We start from the raw sequence: 20,755 nt of genomic DNA, 5'->3' as shown, positions 1-20,755 counted from the left end.
CATTTGGGTTCTGCCAATGAAAGAGCTTCAGACCGACATCAAGGCAATTACTTATTGAGTGCAAACAACGTGAAATGCATGTGTAAAAGACAGTGGAAAAGATCCAAATTTGCAAAACAAGAAAATCTAAGAAAATCAACCAGATCGGTGAGATTTTGTAAAGACAAGAAAATATGTTTCTGCATATATCAATCGCATAACCCCCACCTGGCTGTATTATTCTTTTGACCATGCTTGTGGGGCACCATGATCCTATTGCAAATTCATTATAGATCTAACTGTGAAGACAAAATCAGAAGGATGAGACCAAAACCATCCTTCCATAAGCCAAATTATGAAAATGGGAAAGAGTTCTAAATGCAAAAGAATACTCCCACTACCCTTGACAGCCATTCGTAGCTTTCAACAATCCTATGTTTATTTAATCCCTATAATGGACCAAAACAAATCATGCATATTTGTTTTAAACATTTTGTCGAACACCAAACGAGCATCTTTAAGAAACAACAAAAAAAAAAAAAAACAAAAAAAAACAACCAAAAATTATCACAACAACAAGAATATGTGACTGGCCGTTGAGAGAAAAAAAAAAAAGCACATAAAAAATCCACAGCGGCAAACCATGGAGAGAGAGAGAGAGAGAGATACCGTACAACGAGAATATGGTGGTCGGCTTTGTTCCTAATCGGCGTTGGACAGTGCTCCGATGGGTGGTGGGCGCTCCCTCGTCGGAGATCCGTGGTACGGTACGGTGCTAGTGGGTGGCGAATCCTTTAGCTGCTGGGTCCGAGAGAGAGAGAGAGAGAGAGAGAGAGCTGGCAGAGGGGCAGCAGTTGGTCGGAGTGGCGCCGGTGGTTTGGTCGGTGGGGAGGGTATGGTTGAGAGGGGAAGTTTGGGGAAAAAATGGGGGGAAAACGCGGGAAGAAAATTTTGGGTCTGAAATGTGTCTCTCTCCACCCATCCCGCGTTTGAACATTTGGCATTTTTTTGGTTTTTTTTTAAATAAAAAAAAAAGGAAAAAAAAATGATGACACATGGGTTAAGGAGCTGGTCTCTAGACGGACGCTAGATGAACTCAAAAAAGAGAGAGAGGATCCGGATAGGGGAAAGAAGAGAAAAGAAAGAGAGATAAATGGCCATGTGTCATTTGGAGAGTGGTTGGGAGAAAATAGAGTAATCTTCTCCTGCCCAATCTGGTGATGACACGTGGTAGATAGGATTTTCTTTTATTTAAAGCCCTCAACTACTATTAATTATAGTAGGGCCCCATCTAACTTTATTTCTATCTTTTAGCAATTAAAATTTAACCCCACATTTATTCAAACTACATTTTACTAATGTGATTAATTATTTATTCCACTAGGACCTATTATTATTTATTATTATTTTTTAAAGACCCATTAAAAATATTTTATTATTCTAATTCCATTATTTTATCTTAACTCATTTATACATTGATAATATAAATATTGTTACTTAAAATTTAACTATTGGTCTCATCTAATTAATAAATATAATTTGTTAAGTTACCTATTTATTTTCTTGGTCTTTACATAGCTAATGGTGAGGTGCTTGTTAGTGAAGGGAAATGTGATGGGATAAAAGTGGCTGTGAAGGAAAAGATTTTCACTTTTGATTCTAATGTTATTGTATTGGCAGGCTGTAATATAGTGCTCGATATACAATGGCTGGTGACTTTAGGTCCTACTATGTGGAATTTTAAAGATCTCACTATGGAGTTCACCCTTGGGCAACAGCATTCTAAGTTGTAAGGATTAGCAGCAGTTCAGTTGTGGGAAGAATTTGACCTTACTAGCTCTCAAAATGAGAATCATAAAGGGCTCTTGCTGCAATTATTGGAGAATGTGGAGAATTCAATAGTTTCAGTGGAAGACACAAATTTCACAGAATTACTTAGACCATTTGCGGATGTGTTTGCTGAGTTAAAGGGGCTGCCACCCAGCCAGTCTCGTAACCATGCTATAATTCTTAAAAATGATGCTAAACCGATCTATGTTCGTTCTTACCAATATCCTTATTTTCAGAATGAAGAAATAGAAAAAATTGTTCGAGAGTTGCTCGCATCAAGGGTCATTATCCCAAGTCAAAGCCCATTTTCTTCTCTCGTATTACTGGTCTGGAACGTAGATGGGTCTTGGCAGATGTATATGAACTACAGGGCATTGAATAATGAGATAGTACAGGATAAGTTTCCAATATCAGTGATAGATGAGCTTTTGGACGAACTACATGGCTCTAAATTTTTTCTAAATTGGATTTGAGCTCTGGTTATCATCAAATCAGAGCTAGGTCGGAGGATGTGCCAAAGACAGCATTTAGAACTCATGAGGGTCACTATGAGTTATTAGTCATACCGTTTGGGCTGACTAATGCTCCATCAACTTTTTAAAGTTTGATGAAGGATATATTTCGGCCTTATTTGAGAAAGTTTATATTTTCTTCTTTGACAATATATTGGTGTACAACAAGAATAAACAAGAGCATCTTTGGCATTTGGAACTTACTTTGGATATTCTAAGGAAGAATCAATTGTATGCTAAAAGAAGCAAGTGCAGGTTTGGATGTCCTGAAATTGATTATTTAGGGCACATCATCTTAGCTGAAGGGGTGAAGGCAGATTGTGCTAAACTTTGGGCTATGGTGGAATGGTCTATTCCTAAGACTTTGAAAGCTTTGAGAGGTTTTTTGGGTCTAACTGGATACTACCACAAGTTTATAAGAGGCTATCGTGCTATTGCTATGGTATTGACTGGTCTACTTAAGAAAAATGCTTTTAAGTGGACAGAGGAGCACACAAGGGCTTTTGAAGATCTTAAACAGACAGTCACTCATCAACCTGTGTTGGCCTTACCGGATTTTAATTTACCCTTCAAAATTGAATGTGATGACTCAGGCAAAGGCATTGGTGCAATACTTATGTAGTGTCAGAGGCCTATTGGTTTTTTCAGTCAGGGGTTGAAAGGTAGATTTCTTTCCATATCTACTTATGAGAAAGATTTGGTGGCATTGGTGTTAGCTGTGAAGAAATGGCGACCTTATCTTTTAGGTCATCCATTTAAAATTAAGATGGATCATCAAAGTCTTAAATTCATTCTAGAACAGAAAATTGGAACTCCCATGCAACAAAGATGGGTATCCAAACTTCTGGGATATGATTTCATTGTTGAATATAAAAAAAGACAAGACAACAAAATGGTTGATGCACTTTCTTGTAGAGATGAAGAGGAAGTCCTAGAGGTATCTCTATCAGTCATTTCTTATCCTACTCTAGATTGATTGTATTAGTTGAGAAATAGTTATACTCTAGATCCTCAATTGTTGTCCTTACTTAAAGAAGTTCAAGATGGTACATCAACATACATTAGATATTCTATCAAGAATGATTTACTGTTGTATAAAAAGAGATTGTATGTTAGCCGACCATTTCGAACATTTACTATGAAGTATGTACATGCTAGCCCTCTTGCGGGTCATACTAGATATGATAAAACAATTCATAGAGCTAGAAGGGATTTCTTTTGGCAGGGTATGAAAGCTGATATAAGGGCTTATGTGCGGGAATGTGATGTATGTCAAAGGGTGAAAGCAGAGAATGTTTCCTCTGCTGGGCTGTTGCAGCCCTTACCAATACCTGAGAGACCATGGTTCAACATCTCTATAGACTTTATCGAGGGTCTTCATCTTTCTAAAGGGCATTCAGTGATTTGGGTCATTATTGATAGACTCACTAAATAGGCTCATTTTTTATCCCTAGCTCATCCATATACAGCTTCATCTCTAGCTTAGTTATTTGTTCAGCAAGTTTTTAAGCTACATGGACTCCCTAACTCTATTATTTATGATAGAGACACAGCTTTTACTAGTAAATTTTGGACAGAATTGTTCAAATTGCAAGGGGTATTTTTAGCCTTCAGCACTGCTTACCATCCAGAGTTAGATGGACAATCTGAGGCTGTGAACAAATGTGTGGAGAATTATCTCCGATATATGGTGCATGACAAGCTAAATGAATGGACTCATTGGTTACCCCTAGCTGAGTACTGCTACAACACTTCATTTCATCATTCAAGCAAAGTAACACCATTTCTGGCGATGTATGGTTACTTACCTCCTCGCTTGCTCTCTTATATACTGGGTACTACTAAGTTAGCTGCAATGGAAGATCAACTAAAAACCCGTCCTGCCACCTCTAGGGGTGGCTTGAAGGCCACCCCTAGCCTATGGGTTGGCCCGCGTGTGACGATCCTTTTTTTTTTTTACAAACATAAAACGAGTCATCACAGTAGCACGACTATGTATCGCTCAGCCAACATATGACACATGTCTCATAAAATGTACCTGATATACAGAGTTACATTTACAGTGGAATATATCATGATACCATTAAACATAACTATAAATAAACATGTTATCTATACAAAAGTGAGCCATAACACAAGTCGATCTGTTTAAGGCTTAACAACATATAACTATTACAAAAGAATGACTTATACAAAATAATACGTGACACGTGTCACCAGCCATATACAAAAGTACTCAAAATAAGGACACCACAGTCCATCCCATTACGACTGTCGCTACGGGCTTCAATCGTAGTAACCCAAATAGAAAGCTACCAGATCATCAGCAGCATCAGGAGTACCTGCAATCATAGGAATATCATTTACACGATTGTGATGGTATCCACATCGGCATAGGTGGAAGAATGAGTTCACCGTCTCAGTATAAAACATACTAAGACCTCAGTGATATTAAACTAACTGAGCTTTCACAAATAACCAACATTTATTTTATTTTTAGTCATGCGAGCACTATATCAGCCACAATTTACCAATAGCTAATACAGTAAATATTGACTATTCAGAAAACATTTAAAACATACTATATAGCTGTGAACATATGTAGAAATTCCAGTCATCCCTTCTTGGAAGTTTTTACATATAGGCCCTTCTATAATAATACTTTTGAATGGTGGCTCAGACATATGTGTACATGATCACTCCATTAAAAATATCACGTCTACACATAAGTCTTAAGTAAGAAAACATGACATCTTACTCTTCCATACTAAGATATCATACTAAGAAAAAGGCGTTCTACCCTCTTAAAACAGACCTCGTCCGGACGAGCATCATAAACCGTCTGAACACGCGCCATTTAAGGACGCTGTCCAAACGGACATTTACCACCGTCTGGACGTGCTTTGTTTAAGTGGGCATCCACCACCGATTGCAAGCCGTCCGGACGCGCGTGAAATGAGGCACCCGCCATGTGCTGATAAGGTACCGTCTGGACGCGCCAAATTAATTTTACTTATTTCCTTTATTTTCAATTTTCCATCCCATTCTAATTCATTTTCTCACATTTTCTTCTTATATACTTTATTTTTTAAAACTATAAAACATTATCTGCACGTCCTATTGTATTTTCTAATTGTCTTATCAATTTTAGTCATTTATTCATTAGATTTTATTCTTTAAAATGGTTGATAATATTCAAGACATTACACTGCGGGTCACCCCAAATGCACCCCTAGGGTGGTGCGCGGCCACCCCCAGGTTCGGGGTGGCTCGCAGGCCACCAGGAGCACCCCCTCTATTTTCTATGTTTTTTTTTTTTTTTTTTTTTTTTTCATATATTTGTATTTTTAAGTTTAGTATTTGTTATTAAATTATTATTTAAGGGTATTTATGTCTTTAAATGAAATTTAACGTCTTAAAAATATAATATTTTCTCCAATTCAACGAGATTCTCTAACGGAAGTGGGGTTTTGGTATGTGGTAGTTCAATGCTTTCTTTTAGTGAATGTGTCAGTTTATAGTGGCATACTGACAATGGCCAATAGTTCATGGGGAAAAAAAAGTAATTATCTATATATAATATCATATGGTTACCTATAGACTATTGTTCTAAACTTTATTATATAATATAACTAAGCTATATAAGAAGAGTCTCATGTCTTACTAAGTGGGATATAAATTGTAAGATTAAACATTTTTATTTCTTTATTATAATGATGATATAGAGTTTAGGCAAATTATTCTATCGGCTATGTTTTTTTTTCAACTATTATTTTCAATTAAATAGTCGGTATGAATCATAATTCATAAATATATATAGTTGCAAATTAAACTATACGTATAAATTATAATCACATAATATCACATAAGTATATAAATTGATACTTATAAAATGGTTAAGGATGTGGATACTTAGATATAATGATTAAGTATGATAAAAATATCTAACAACTTAAGTATAATTATGATTGAGTATCTAAGTATGAATTATTGATTTATAATTCATATAATTAAGAATTTAAGTATGAATTGTTGATTCATAATTCATATATATATATATATATATATAAAAGGGAAAAATACAATTTAACCTTTCAAAATACCACATTTTCTTCGAATGACCCCATAAACTACCAAAGCTTGCACTTTAGCATTCCAAACTACCAAAACCTTTGACAAATGCCTATTGTGGCGAAATATCCCCATAATACCACTATCACGTGTCATTTTTCAATTAAAAAAATAAAAAACTTTCAAAAAAAAATTAAAGAAATTAAAAAAAATGAAGAAAATGAAAAAAAAAAAAAGTAAAATTTTATTTCTAATTTTTATTTTTTTAAAAAAATATGGGTGTTTGGGGTGACGTTATTTCCCAACCGCGATCCGATCTTCCCGACACCCCTTTGGTCACTATCCGTGTGCAACGCCGTGATGACCGATTTTATATCCCGGCTCGGCGAGTTCTGATTCGCAATCATCAGCTCACTAATATTTACTGAGTTCAAGTTCGCCCCACTTTGGAAAATATCCTCCACCTAAGAGAAAAACTTGTGATCCTTGAACCCCAAGTAGCTGTTGGCCAATGTTTTGAATGCCAAAAAATCACAGAGAGGAAAATGGAAATGAACATCAACGAACAAGCTCACGGTCGTTAATTTCTCCATCAGAAACAGATCAAGGTCTTCCACAACAATGATAGACTTGCTCGTCGTTTGTAACAAACAAAATTCAGATTAGAATCATTCATAACATTCAAAAGATCAATATTATAAACATTGAAGGATATAAAATTAGCCATGTCCGCATTCGAAGAGGCGATGATGAGTTTGCCGAGCTGCAGGTGTGCATCATGTCCAACGACGATGCTGGAAAGAAGCAATACGTTATCCAATCGATCGCAATATTTTTTTAAAAATAAAAAAAATAATTTTTTTTTTTAGTTTTTATCAAATTTTTTTTTAAAAAAAAAAAAAAGAATTAAACTTTTTCCATTTTTTTTTTAAAAAAAAAAAAAAAAATTGAAAAATGACACATTGTAGGGGTATTATGGGGATATTTCACCAAAAAGAGCATTTTTCAAAAGTTTTGGTAGTTTGGGGGCCCATCCAGAGAAAGGCTAGTAGTTTAAGAGGCTAAATTGTATTTTTCCCAATTAAAAATTAAGCTATAAGTATATTTACAAATTCACATAATCACAATTGTTTCATATTATGAATTATTAATATGTTAGTGTATTACTAATATATGTTGATGTATTAATTAGTTAATATGTTACTAACATATATCATTTAATTAGTTTTTTTCTTCTTCTTCTTCTTCTTTTTTTTTTTTTTTTTTAATATAAGCTTTGCTTCTTCATTAATCAGGAAAAAATTGATCCCAAAATACAAATTCAGGATCTAGGGACTCACTATTCCCTAGTAACGACATCATGAATACATGAAGGAGTTTATTCTAACCAAACATTATCACATAAAATAGCAGCTGCTGTTTTTGCAAGGACATGAGCTACTTCATTAAACGCTCTAGATACGTGAACAAAGGAATAGGTTCTAAAATTAAGCACATCATGTTTGATACCTTCAATAAAATGGACAATGCGGGAAAAGTAGGGGGACTAGAATTCACTTCCTTTATAACCTTTAAAGCATCTTCTTCAAAAATCACATCAAAAAAGCCAAGCTCCTTACTGAAAATTATTGCATAGGATGCTACCATGATTTCTGCAGTGTGGGAGTTTGTAGACATGGGTTTTGTCAGTCGTTTTGCCCCATACAAATTGCTCATGTAATCCCTTGCTATAATACCTAAGCCCACATATCTTGTGTTCTTATTTATTGTTGCATCAAAATTAATATTGATAGTACCCACTAGAGGTGTCTTCCAACAAATAGGCCCTTATTCTTCACTCAACACAGGCGTGGGCTCCTCTTCATCACCCTTAAGACAGTGTTTGAAATCATCCACTAAGGTTACAACATCTGGATGAATCTTAGGATGTTCAATGACTCATTCAAAAAGCATAGCATTCCCTCTCAGCCACACCCACTGAGCAATAGCAGCAAAGTAATCAATCTCAGCTTTATCAAAACGGTCTAGACATAACAGAAATATTTCCAGAAAAGATTGTTTGAAAAAAGCACATTTCTGGAAAATTGAATAGCACGCACTCCACACATCTTGAGTTGCTGGACAGAACCACAATGCATGGGCTGTTGTTTCCTCCTCTAGACTATACCAAGGACATTTCCCATCATTAACCACCCGTCGTCTAAGAAGATTTTGCCTATTGGGAAGGATATTATTGCATACACGCCACATGAATATTTTAACCGGATTTAGAACGTGAAGATTCCATATAGAACGCCAAACATCATTGCCCTTCTCAACTTGCAAAGTTTGGCCCCTAACTCAGTCATGAATTTCCATGCCTAACCATGAGGCGATCCGGTGGAAGGTTCGGGCTAAGTGGTATAGCAGCTATCACCCTTGCTTCTTTTAGAGTAAAGAGTTTCTGTATCATAGGCAAGTTCCGAGTCTTAGTATCCTTGTCAATAAGTGCATCAACCTGGCTCTCTACTATCTGTGAAGCTAATGGGGATTGAACCGTATAGGAGATAGGTGTGGGAAGTCACCTATCCCCCCATATTGTTATGCTTGAGCCATTTCCAACTCTCCATACAAGGCCATGTTGCAAGAGATCTCTAGCAGAAAATATACTTCTTCAGGCATAAGAATGATGATTGCCAAGGAAAGCCTCCAAAAAAGAAGTCTTTGGAAAATACATTTCCTTTAGGATGCTACCCGTAAGAGAAGAAGGATTTTGAAAAAGTCTCCATCCCTGTTTTGCAAGGAATGCCTTATTGAAAACAGTGAAGTCCTGAAAAGCCAATCCTTCATTCCGTTTTGACCTTCCCATCTTTTTACAGCTCATCTAGTGAATTTTGATGTAGTTGCCATATGATTCCACCAAAATTGTTGTATCATGCTGTTGAGATCCTTGCATAGAGTAGCTGGCAACATGAATACACCCATGTTGTATGTAGGAATTACTTGTACCACAGCCTTTAATATCACTTCTTTGCCGGCTTGGGAAATAAATTTCACTTTCCAATTTTTTAGCTTCTGCCTTACCTTCTCCTTAATACCGTTAAAAGCTTGAGTTTTGGACTTGCCAATCAAGGCAGACAACCCGAAATATGTATCAAACCTATGAGTTTCTGTCAACCTCGATAACCTAAGGATCTCTTCTCCTTTCTTGAATAGTATTTCTGCTTAAAAAGATGGAAGTCTTCATCAAGTTTAGCTTTTGGCCAAACCCTGACTCATATGTTCCCAAGATTCTCGACATCCGACGCCATTCCATAGATGAATGCTATCATCTGCAAAACAGAGGTGACTGATTTTTGGGCCTTTTGAGGATGTAGGAACACCTGTAATGATGCTCTTCTGCTCTGCTTGTGAAAGTAGAGAATTTAGCACCTCAGCATAGAGCAAAAAAAGATAAGGGACATTGGATCACCTTGGCGGATTCCCCTTGTAGGTCGAATAATTCCACCCGAAGTGCCATTGACTAAAACAGGATACTGCACTGAAGTCACACATGTCATAACAAAGTGAACCCATTTGCCATCAAAACCCATCCTTAGCATAGCAGGCTCCAGAAAGCTCCACTCAACTCGATCGTATGCCTTGCTCATATCAAGCATGAGCCCTCTAAAGCCAGTCTTGTTCCATATACGCGTCTGCATTGAGTGCATAGTCTCATAAGTAGTTAAGATATTGTCAGTGATTAATCTGCTAGGGATAAAGGCACTTTGCGTGGGAGAAATAATATTGGGCAATACTGTTTTAAGCCTATTTGCCAAAACTTTAGAGATAAGTTTATAGGTGACATTACATAGGGTAATTGGCCTACAATCAATGACATTTTCAGTGGAAACTTTTTTTTTTGGAATAAGGGCTATATAGGTTCTATTAATCGAGGCATTTAACATCCCTGTGTTAAAGAAATGTAAGATAGCAAAGCATACTTCTTGCTGTACAATAGACCAATTGTGCTGGAAAAAAGTAGCTAGGAAGCCATTTGGGTCAGGGGCCTTCAAAGGAGCCATTTGGGTCAAAGCTTGAGAGATTTCCTCCACATAAAATTCTGCTAAAAGCTTTTCATTCATTTTGGTAGTGACCTTTCTATCAAGTGCAACTAGGCTTTGTTCCACCTCCAGATTAGTCCCAGTTGTGAACAACTCTTGAAAATAAAGAGTAAAAGCAACCTCGATATCACCTTGAGTAGTATAGGTTCTTCCATCCTTATCCACAATTTTTGATTTCTGCTTCCTCTGGTTTTTCTGGTTAGCACAAGCATGATAGAACTTTGTATTCCGATCCCTATATTTGAACCAATCCTCCTTGGGTCTTTGTTTCCATTTAAGTTCCTCCTGTTCAATCAAAGAATGCAACTCATTTTGAAGAGTGGATTCCTCCTCAGCTTGAGTCTCAGTTTCTTTCATTTGTAGGGACTGCAATTTCTCGGACACTTGTCTGATTTTGAATTCCACCTGATTATCCTTCTTCCTCACCCATTATTGCAATGTTTTTTGACATCTTTTTAACTTGCTCTGTGCAGTCCTCCAATGATCGCCTAAAGTAGGCATGGCGTGCCAGGCTTTCTTGATCAAATCCCCATGGTCCTTATGCTTCGCCCAACCTGCCTTATATCTGAAAGACGTGTTTTTCTTCCACTGCAATTCCTTATTGTTTGAACATGACAATAAAAAGGGGTGATGGTTTGAGCATGGACAAGCTAGGACAGTTACTTCTACGACATTGAAGTGTTTACTCCAAGATGCATTAGCTACTACTAGGTCAAGCCTTTCTCGAGTCAACTCACTACCATTGCGTCCATTGGTCCATGTGTATTTAGGGCCACAGTACCCCAAATCGACCAAATGACAATCGGCCAAGGGTTGCTGGAATTCAAAGTTTTGAGATGAAGGGCGAATAGAGAAACTGGATTTTTCCACGGAGGAAGTGATTGCATTAAAATTACCAACGCACATCCACGGCTCTGGAGAGAATTCGAACAAACAACGCAAGAGAGACCATGCTTCACTTCTCCTGTTAGCATCTGGGTGGCAGTTAAACCGAGTAAATTTCCATTGTAACTTTGCACTGGAGCATTGGATCACTGCGTTTATATAACGCTGACTATAGTTCTAGATTTCAACTCCTATATTTGACTTCCACAACAAAATTAACCCCCCACTATGACCCTTGCAATCAACCGTAAAAATATTATCAAAACCAAATTTTGTCTTCAAGAAACTACTTTTATTCTACATAATCTTGGTTTCCATTAAGAAAATCAGAGCGAGCTTTTTTTCCCTCACCAACCGTCTGAGGGCTCTAATTGTCCGGGGGTTCCTAAGCCTCCGGCAGTTCCAACTTAGGCAAATCATGGCAATGGGAGGGGCTGTGCAACAGCTTCCATCAGTTCGTGTTGATCCAACACACAAGATGCACTAACCTGCCTACCCCTCTTTGAAAAATGTCCATCTTCTTCACGCTCCACTCCTTCGTCGAAGCTGGGAATGCCATCACCCCCAATTGATCCACTCTGCTCCTCTGGAGATCGACCAGCTCTCGCCCTTTTCTTCTAAGTCACAGTTGGTACCTGGTTGCTTCTATTCAGGTCCTTACTCTGTGATTTATGAGTTGAAGAAGATAGTTCCAGAGACAAGGCCTTACGTGGTACGTTCTCAAGCTCCGATGGTGCATCCGAACTTGTGGGGCTTACACATGGAAAGTAAGACTTTGTATAAGGATCTAAGTCCAGCTGTAAATCTTGGCCTTCATCCAACCGTTGCCATATCATGCGTCCCAGCTATGAGTCCCACGTGCCCAGGAATTTGTTGGATGAACTTTCCAAATTGCTCCCACTAAAAGCATCCTTTGTTCAAGCAATTTCAACCGAGCCATTTATAGGAGATTGATAGATATTAGTTTCCTTATTTGTCCGTCCTTTAGAAGCCTCGTTTTCTTCCACGATCTTCGACAACACAGCCGTTGGAAGATCCTCCCCTTCATGCATGCTTTTCCTTCCAGTCTGGAATTTCCTTGTAGAGGAGGAAGAGCCCCGAAAATCCTAATTCTTACGTTTCTTTCCTTCAGAATAAATTCCCTGCATGACCTCCGGACCTTCCTTAACAAACCCCTGAATCCTCTCTTGCTTTCCTTCCTTTCCTATCAAGGAAATTCCTTTGGTCTGTCAGTGTCGTCCACAAGATGCGTTTTCCGGACCCGCTCCTGTTTCCCCACATTATCAAACTGGTTATGTCCAGCAAGCAATGCCAACTCATCAGAGTTAATACCCTTCCTTCGCATCCCCGGACTTTCCATCTCAGGCGTAGCCTTCTGAGTTGCCCTAGGGTGGTGAGTAGCTTGCGTCATCATCGCCCCTGAAACTGTCTGCTGGATGATCTCCCATTGGCGAGCTCTTCTCCATAATGTGATGTGAGAAACTCCCCTCATCACTAGAATGTTGTGAACCTCCAACTTCCCCTTCGTTCCTCCCATGATCAAGATGCATGGACCATTACTCCTTCAGCGAATCGGGTAACTCACCTGTAACCAGTTCTCGCAAGGGAGCTTTTCATTTTTACCGTTGGGCCGACGGCCTTGGCGAATGCACCCTACTTTCCCATGGCGCATTACACCACATTTGAAGCAGAACTTTGGTAAACGCTTATACTTGAAAGCAACCCAGGTTGATTGGTTTGGAAGATGCAACATACATCCCCTAGCCAAAGGTTTGGATAAATCTATAAGAACCTTGACTTGTAAGAATTCACCCCAACCAGCCTCATCTTCAAGCATATCAATGTCTTCGACGTCACCCACCGAGCTACCTATCTTGTGACCAACCTCTCTGCTCATGTAAGCAAGAGGGAGGTTGTACATCCGCATCCAAAAGTATTCCTTTTCGAAATTCATCTTGGATGGCGGTGTAATGCGATCAAACTCTGCCAATGAAATAAGATTCCCATCAAACAACAATGGTCGCCTTTCTATAATTCTAGATTTTATCCCAAGCGTATTCAAATTCAGCTAGAAACTGATTTTTGCCAATCACCCGAAAAGAGACCAATCCCATTGGTTTCCAGGACCGAATTAACGGGGCCTTGAAGAACTCTTTGGGCACAATGCGATTTGCCAAAATTTTGCCAATGAGACATACCTTTCCACGATTCACCAACGAAACGAATTTAGAGGTTTCTAGGGAAACCCCAGAATCTTCATCTTCTAACAATGAAAACTTACCCCACATCTTAGATAAGTCTTCCTCCATGTTGTCACCTTCAATTGACGCCAAGAAAGATCCTTGGATAATATCACCACCCTCTAGACAGAGGAGTGCAAAAGCAAACCACAGCTCCTAGCCCTAAAGGACGAGAGGACAATCAACTTCACCCTTAGGTGTCGAGAGAGAAACAATGAAGGAAGAAAAAACAAGCATATTAATTAGTTAATTACTAGATATATTAATATGTTGCTAATATACTAAACTTTTTTTTTTTGGAAGATAATATACTACTACTTAACTAGTTAATATATTACAACGCTCAAATTCCTTCATTGTTATTTCCTTGGCTTCGATGATCTACCCTTGACACATTTAGGTTTTGATCTTTAGCCATCTTGGTCCTCAGGACCCAACACAATATATGTTGATGTATTAATTAGTTAATATGTTAGTGATTACTAGTATATATAATATGTTAATTAGTGAATATGTTACTCACATATATTACTAACATATAACATATATTAATTAATATATATTAATATGTCAATTAGTTATATATATTAGACCAAAATTTTTTTTTTAAAAAAAAAAAAAAAAAAAAAAAAAAAAAAAAAAAAACTGTTGCTAGCTTATTTGCTAAAACTTCAAATCCCAAAGTAACATTGTCCCGTTTTCGTTAAAATTGTAACCCAATTTTTATGCTTATTTTTTTTTAAAGACACAAAAGTCCATTGTTTGCTCTCATTGCACAAAAGTCCATTCTTACTTAGTTTGCTTATATGATCCACGGGTCCTTCATCTCCTCTCATGGTAGAATAGTAATTTCATTCAAGTGTTTATATGATCCAATGTCTAAGCTTCAATACCGCATGTTAGAGTACTAGCAGCAGTTTTTTAACTATTTTTCTTATATTTAGAGAACAAAATTACTTTTTACTTTCCTATAAAAAAAACATCCTACAATATATTCTTTTAATTTTTCATATATCAATTAACTATTATTTTTTATTCTTTTTTCTCTTTCCTGTTTTTATTTTTTTATTCATTATTTTCTTCTCTCTTGCTCGATCTTCTCGTCTTCTCCAATTCTCCGTCACACTCACACTGAAGCAAAAATGCCAAAAACCCAAGAAAACTGCTTCTTTCCATCCCAGTAAATACTTCCGTTACATTTTGAATCCATTCCCGAATTGCCATTGCATCCATCCATTCCCGAAATTTTTTTCTTCTTTTTCTCTTTTGGAAGGCTGTGGAATGGGTCTCTGTCTTCTCTTTTGGAGCACTGAGTCGTCTTCGTCTCTCTCCCTCTCATCTTTTGGAGCACTGTGTCGTCTTTTGTCTTCTATTCAATGGATTTGGGTTGAAGTTTTTTCATTTGTACCTCTGTTTTTGATGAAAATGGGAGAGGAGAGAGAGAGAAGCATGAGAGATTTTTGGGGTTTTTGAGTTGTGGAGTTTGAGTGTGTGAATTTTTATCTCAGTGGGTGGAGAAGAGGAGAGAATGTGAGAGTGAGAAAGAGAGAGAGGGGTGAATGGGGGCTGGCTCTGCAGAAGAAAGAAGAAAAGAGATAGAGAGAGAAGGCGTGTTGGAGGAGAGATGAAAGTTTGTCTGAATAAAATATTCAATTGGGAAGCTATAGTGCTACCCAACAAAAAAATTATATTTGAGGTATCTATTGTGAAGTGAATTTTGTGAGTTTTTGTTAAATTTTCCTTATATTTAGGAAAGGGAACTAATATAGGGAGACTGTTGCTAATGCTCTTATACAACCCAATTGCAAGCCCACGCTCCTTATAGTTGGCATCAACTACTTTGGCATACCTCGTGCAGGAAAATGAGCTTGTCATCTTGGGAGATTGAATACATCCCGCCCAAAAAAATAAGCCGAAATATCAGCTCGCATTCAAAAAAGTATTATCGTTAGAGAGAGAGAGAGTTTAGGGGCTGAAGGGGCGTAGTTGGGTGCGTCGCTGGCCACTGCACGGCGTGGTGGCTGTGTGCTGCCGTCTGTGGCCTAGGTGGACTGTCGAGTTGAGAGAGAAAACAAGAGAGAAGATAGGAGTTTGTTAGGACAACCACTGTGCAGTAGTCTCCAGCCGCATAGTACGGTTGGGCAGCCATCACACGTGGTTATCGGCCTTTTGGGTAGTGGTCTTGTGCTATTTAGGGTTGGAGATGGTAGATTTGGTTGGGATTTGATTTGTGAAAGAGGGTGCTAGGGGCGTGCCAACCGTTCCTATTACTCGAGTCGAGCATAGTATTAGATAAGGCACTCGACACACTTAATGGACGAGCTTGAGCTCGAGCTTGCATAAGCTTTTCCTTTTAGTGAGCTGAGCTAAGCTAGGGTTTAGATACTTGACTGAAGCTCGATTTTGAATAGAAAGTAAATGAGTCGAGCTCGAACAACCACTACTCGACTGAGGTTTACAGTCCTAATCAAGGGTGGACCTGCATTGGGGCAAGGAGCCTGCCCCCAAGTTCTAAAATTTTCTCTCAAAAAAAACCTTTTTTCAAAAAGAAAAAAAGGAAATTAAAATTTTATCTCTTAATTTTTTAATTTTTTTTAATTTTGTCTAATATATATATATATATATATATATTTTTTTTTTTTTTAATTTGGTCATTCCATTTTTATAAGCTTGGGTCCGCCACCGGTCCTAATCACCATATAGGAATTGATGATTGTTTAACTCTCACTCGTCACTAAAATATAATTTATTAGTGTTTAACTTCCAAACACCTCTGGATCATAATCGGTAAGTGTTTAACTCTTACCCTTTACTGGATCATAATAATCGATAAGTATTTAACCACGCTTTGTATAACGCACAATGCATGTATGAGTATATTTTAAAACAGCATGGCTAATAATCAATAAATACGCATAGTAGTTCATGACATGTAAATCTGTGGGGATTCTTTAGTCGGAGAAGAATATTACTAGGAGAGAATCTTGATTTAGCTCTCTTGACCCGTTTGTTAATTTATTTATTTTTTTGTTAATTTTTTTTTTTTCAAAGTAAAACTATTAACAAATAATTTAAACACAAAATGCTCTTAAAAATATTTTTTACACTATCATGTCACATCATAACATTCTTTTTTAAAAAAAAAAAAAATAAAACACAAAAAAGCACACCAAAAAATACATTAACAAATAAAAGTGTTCAAAGATAGTAAGTCTTACATTCATTCTTTATTAATTAAAATTAAACTTTATAGATGATTATAAATAGAGAAATGATTGTTGTACAACTTTTATGACTTTGTCCAACTTTGCCAAGGTGACATTTTATTTTTATTTATTTATTCAAAACACAATGAAATCACTGTTGGGAAAAATGTTAGGTCATTTTCTTGAGAAAAACTAAAAATAAAATAAAAAATAAAATGTCACGTTGGCAAAGTTAACAAGTGTTATGTTAAGAGTTGTACAACAATCGTTTCTCAAATAAATAACTTCAACTAGACGTGACACAATATATTTCAATCTTTTTGGTGACATACAAAAATATGTCATAGTTACCATACCATAGATAATATTAATTGGGATGAAGAATATCTACAATTTTTATGATATCTTACATTAATGTATGATTTTTTTTAATATATATTTTTAAATTAATTAATTAAAAATTTATCACATTAGGTTTTTTAATCCTCTTAATTGAATCAAGACCATTTACAATTCTTCAAAAATTTAATCATATAATTATTATTTTGAAATTAAATAAGATTTAAATTGTATCAAATCAATATTTATCACTTATAAAGTCTGTTTGGATTTGTGATTTCAAAAAGTGCGATTTAAAAATATGCTATTTGAAAAATTGATTTCTAAAAACACAATTAAAAGTTTAGCAAAATCGCAATTTATCATTTAAAATTACAAGTTAGCCTTTAAAATTATGCGTTTTAAAAAAAAAACACCTAATTGTCTGCGATTTGAAAAAACAGATTTTCTGCATTTTTAAATCGCAATTTCCAAACAATTTATTTTTTGCGATTTAGTTTAAAATCATACTTTTTGTCTACGAAATTGTAATTTCAAATGCACCCATAAGCTATGATAAAATATAGGGTTAAACATCTTTTTTGTCTCTGAGTTTTGATAACTTTATTTTTTAGTCATTGAGTTTTAATTTGCATCACAAATGGTACCTCAATTTTGAAAATAGACCAAATTAGTTCCTCAATCAAGTTTTCAGTCCAAAAACTAACGGCCCACCATATGCCAATATCTAAGGTTGACACGTAGCACTATATAAAAAAATTAAAAATCTTTAAAAATTAATTAAAAAATAATAAAATTTAAAAAATATATATATTTTTTTAAAAAAAATAAATAAATAAATAAAACACAAGGCTTGGCCAGGCTACCCCACTTTTGGCCAAAGGGGTCACTGGTCTGGGGTGGTCAAACCTTCTCTCATGGGGTGGTTCGGCCACCCTTTAACAAAAAAATAAAATAAAAATTCAAGATCGGTTTTGGCCCTCGGGGGTGGGCGGACTGTAACGCCCCAAATTTGAACCAGCAAATTCGTAAGCAGAAACCTCCAGTTTCCACGTGACGTTACTACATCAGAGATAAACTCTCGCAGCGGAATATTTTTTTGTTCTTCTAGAGACTTAGGAATCGATAGCATAACACGTTAGAGCTGACTGAAATACCTCTAGACATTCATTATTAAAGATTCTTATAACAAATACAAGGAATCAGGTGTCCATAAAGACACAAAATAATACACAGAAATTATTAGCAATCTTGTTAACATAAAAATATTATAAACACAGAAGACTACAAATAAAATGTAAACTATGCATCCTTAGCTATAAAACTTCTTAAGCTCTGGTCTTTGTCTATTAACCTGCATTAACAGAATATATATATATATATAGAAACAAAAACACAAAACAACCAAAGTGAGTCCACTGTTTCCAATAATACGGTGAATACTGATTTACTTAATAATATACGATGCAATGATATGATGTGATGAGAGTTTTATATGCTCAGTCTTATTTATTTTCTTCTTGCACTCCTCTCATACCAGGGCCATTAAATCCCTGTTCGTTTAAGCGGCTAATTATTGGAGCACGGACTCCCTTACTATGTTTTTTTAGCTTTTTCGCACTAGTAGTCAAAGTAGCATACTTAGTACATTGGTCATCGCGACGACCAAGTACATTGACCATCCCGACAGTCAATTAAGTAGCCATAACTTGCCTAGCACATTGACCATCTCGACAGCCAACTTGTACTTATTATTGTTTTTCACACAGGCGGTATGCCTGTCCATTGGTCGCCCCAACAACCAACTTGTTATTAACCCTGCATCAGAATTATTAACAGCATGCAATATGCTATTCCTATGCATATAATTAAATAAAACAATAAACACAATATTATGGAAAAATCCACCAGCTTCGTCCTCAGTAAGTATAGAGATACTTACACTCTTCTTTGTGTAGTTCCTTTAAACTTCTTTTCTGCATATAAATCCATCCATGCAATAATATATTTATCAATCATCTATCAAACAAATCATTGTTTATAGACCCTCATCTTTTTATATTTATTATCCATCACTTCATTACGTTTGAGACGATCACTCATAATAAATCTTAAAACCTTGGTTCATGATTTGGTGACGAGGCTATATAACCAATGCTACCAAATATGAACTTGAAGGAATAAAATATATCATAAGGACAATAAGGAATAAATACGATCAACTCATGAGAATCATGAGGACAATGAAATGAAAAGGGAATATAAATACGATCAACTCATGGAAGTCATGAGGACAATGAAATATAAAAGGAAATATAAATACGATCAACTTATGAAAGTCATGAGGACAATGAAATATAAAAGTAAATATAAATACGATCAACTCATGAAGTCATGAGGACAATGAAATGTAAAAAGGAAATATAAATACGATCAACTCATGAAAGTCATGAGGACAACGAAATATAAAAGGAAATATAAATACGATCAACTCATGAAGTCATGAGGACAATGAAATGTAAAAAGGAAATATAAATACAATCAACTCATGAAAGTCATGAGGACATGAAATATAAAATTAGTTTATATTACTTTTTATTTTAATTCTTTTTATCTCATAAGCTTATTGGGTCTTTAAACAACTCATGAAACAAGTAATGAAATCAAAACCTATATCATCAAATTAATGAAATTAATGATTGGAAGCTTACCAAAATACTTCTTAGCACATACTTCAAGTCTTGAACCACACAAAACTACACTAATCTCACAATTTTCTCTCTTGGTTGTAGGTGTGTGAGTGAGTGAAGCTTAATGAGTATTGCATCTTCCACCATGGTTCTATTTATAAGAGAATGAATGGTTAGGATCAAGTAGACACATTGTGATCCAATGGATGGGAATTGGTGCATCTTAGCCTTATCTCCAAGGCACATGGGTTTCATCATTACTAAGGTGGTGCATTCTAGATGTGGGATGTGGGCAACACTTGAGGTAATGAGTGCACACATTAGAGGAAGTGGGTGATGAGTTGTCCAATCAAAGGAAGTATTAAGTAATGCTATATATGAATTTTCGTCCAAATAGAGGCCAGCTTACTCCAAGCAACGTTTTGATGGTCAAATCTACTCTGATCGCTGTGAAATTTTGAGGGTAGATAGATGACGTCAAGACGAACACTTTCTCTTTTTGGTTCAACTCAATCCGAGTTCGTTATGACTTAGTTTTGGTCAATCAAAGTTTCTGGTTTACTTTGACAAGTTAAACCAAGATATTGTTTAGACTACTTTCATTTGATGATTACTCTAGATTCTATTCTAGACATCCTTTATTCTTTCATCATAAGAGGGGGAGGGAATAAATGTAGGGGAATGTTGCACTAGGGGTTGAATCATTATATCCTCTACTAACATATTTAATCATCTAACACACATTAATTAATGGCATTTCTTTAAGGTATAAAAATACGTCTTTCACATGTTGAGTTGGGTGATGACTCATGTAATCATCATGATCATAGGAAGATAACATGTGATAGATGGGTTGGGTTTGTGGATAGCAATTGGAATGGGTTGGGTTAAGTCCAAAGATGGCCCATTAATGAATAATGT

Source organism: Alnus glutinosa, chromosome 14, assembly GCF_958979055.1.
Source record: "Alnus glutinosa chromosome 14, dhAlnGlut1.1, whole genome shotgun sequence".
Lineage (NCBI taxonomy): Eukaryota > Viridiplantae > Streptophyta > Magnoliopsida > Fagales > Betulaceae > Alnus > Alnus glutinosa.
The sequence above is the reverse complement of the archived record's forward strand: the minus strand, read 5'-3'. Positions refer to the sequence as shown.